This window comes from Schistocerca americana, unplaced genomic scaffold (genome assembly GCF_021461395.2).
Source record: "Schistocerca americana isolate TAMUIC-IGC-003095 unplaced genomic scaffold, iqSchAmer2.1 HiC_scaffold_451, whole genome shotgun sequence".
NCBI classification, from domain to species: Eukaryota; Metazoa; Arthropoda; class Insecta; order Orthoptera; family Acrididae; genus Schistocerca; species Schistocerca americana.
Genome location: NW_025726183.1, coordinates 12,501 through 15,000, shown reverse-complemented (window position 1 = coordinate 15,000; position 2,500 = coordinate 12,501). Strand labels below are relative to the sequence as shown.

Genomic DNA, 2,500 nt, shown 5'->3' with positions numbered 1-2,500 from the left:
ATCTGGGCGTCGACCACGCGGGCGATGCCGTCTTTGACCGCCACCACGTCAGGCTTGCGGATGCCCTCAGGTGTTCGGAGGTGGGGCTCCACAGAGACATTGAAGCCCCTCTGCGCGAGTCCACGGGCGACATAACGCACTACAGCGTCATGGCGCTTGACCCGGGACCCGTGCGTCCTAAAGCAAGCCTGAAGTACGTGGTTGGCGGTCTCCACGGCCTGGCACCCCGCGCGGCATCTGGTGTCCGCCTCCCGCCCGCGACTGCGCCGTGCCTTCGTAGGGAAGGCGTTGATGCGGGCGCGGAGGGCGTCGATGTATTCACGCCCAGATAGCAGGCGACTGGTGTCGGCGACCCACTGATGTTGGCCACTGACGGCGGCAGAAGATGACAGTGCCGCACCGTCAATGGCGATGTGTAGGCGCGCCGCCCACATTTCCCCAACCTGCGTTGACGATTTGAGGAGGTGGCCCTCCCACATTAGGTGGCGCTCCAGCACCTCGATCTCACGCTGTACCTCATCCATGCCTACACCGTCGCAGGCTGGCCCTATCCTCTTCAGCGCCAGGAGACGGGACCGACGGAGGGTCGGACCCATCCATCGGCAAGATGGAATGCCGAGGCCCCCCTGGGCAACAGGAGCGTGGAAGTATCCCAGGGGGGTGTCCGCCGGAAGGCGGAACCATCTCCTGACGGCGGCCCGGATGGTAACGTCGGCCGACTTCAATGCACCCACCCGGGTGCGGCTGAGGGCCAGCCCGTGGTACAGGCCCCCGGAGGAGCACGCTAAGGCGGACGCGGCCTCGCAGCAAGGAAGATCCGTGGGAGGCCAAGGCACGGGACCGCCGTTTACCCGCGCTTGCTTGAATTTCTTCACGTTGACATTCAGAGCACTGGGCAGAAATCACATTGCGTCAACACCCGCTAGGGCCATCGCAATGCTTTGTTTTAATTAGACAGTCGGATTCCCCCAGTCCGTGCCAGTTCTGAGTTGATCGTTGAATGGCGGCCGAAGAGAATCCGCGCACCCGCGCGCCCCCGGAGGAGCACGCTAAGGCGGACGCGGCCTCGCAGCAAGGAAGATCCGTGGGAGGCCAAGGCACGGGACCGAGCTCGGATCCTGCACGCAGGTTGAAGCACCGGGGCACGAACGCCGCGCAGGCGCGCGCATCCTGCACCGCCGGCCAGCACGAGGCCAACCAACGGCGAGAGCAGACCACGCCCGCGCTAAACGCCCGCGCTTACCGGCACCCCTACGGCACTCACCTCGCCCAGGCCCGGCACGTTAGCGCTGACCCACTTCCCGACCAAGCCCGACACGCCCCGATCCTCAGAGCCAATCCTTATCCCGAAGTTACGGATCCAATTTGCCGACTTCCCTTACCTACATTATTCTATCGACTAGAGGCTCTTCACCTTGGAGACCTGCTGCGGATATGGGTACGAACCGGCGCGACACCTCCACGTGGCCCTCTCCCGGATTTTCAAGGTCCGAGGGGAAGATCGGGACACCGCCGCAACTGCGGTGCTCTTCGCGTTCCAAACCCTATCTCCCTGCTAGAGGATTCCAGGGAACTCGAACGCTCATGCAGAAAAGAAAACTCTTCCCCGATCTCCCGACGGCGTCTCCGGGTCCTTTTGGGTTACCCCGACGAGCATCTCTAAAAGAGGGGCCCGACTTGTATCGGTTCCGCTGCCGGGTTCCGGAATAGGAACCGGATTCCCTTTCGCCCAACGGGGGCCAGCACAAAGTGCATCATGCTATGACGGCCCCCATCAACATCGGATTTCTCCTAGGGCTTAGGATCGACTGACTCGTGTGCAACGGCTGTTCACACGAAACCCTTCTCCGCGTCAGCCCTCCAGGGCCTCGCTGGAGTATTTGCTACTACCACCAAGATCTGCACCGACGGCGGCTCCAGGCAGGCTCACGCCCAGACCCTTCTGCGCCCACCGCCGCGACCCTCCTACTCGTCAGGGCTTCGCGGCCGGCCGCAAGGACCGGCCATGACTGCCAGACTGACGGCCGAGTATAGGCACGACGCTTCAGCGCCATCCATTTTCAGGGCTAGTTGCTTCGGCAGGTGAGTTGTTACACACTCCTTAGCGGATTCCGACTTCCATGGCCACCGTCCTGCTGTCTTAAGCAACCAACGCCTTTCATGGTTTCCCATGAGCGTCGATTCGGGCGCCTTAACTCGGCGTTTGGTTCATCCCACAGCGCCAGTTCTGCTTACCAAAAGTGGCCCACTTGGCACTCCGATCCGAGTCGTTTGCTCGCGGCTTCAGCATATCAAGCAAGCCGGAGATCTCACCCATTTAAAGTTTGAGAATAGGTTGAGGTCGTTTCGGCCCCAAGGCCTCTAATCATTCGCTTTACCGGATGAGACTCGTACGAGCACCAGCTATCCTGAGGGAAACTTCGGAGGGAACCAGCTACTAGATGGTTCGATTAGTCTTTCGCCCCTATACCCAGCTCCGACGATCGATTTGCACGTCAGA

At 61.5% G+C, this 2,500-nt stretch overlaps 1 pseudogene; it reads right to left on the bottom strand.

Moving 5' to 3' along the window:
- Positions 1-2,500, bottom strand: part of LOC124583242 — a 5,628-nt pseudogene that overhangs the window by 1,926 nt on the left and 1,202 nt on the right.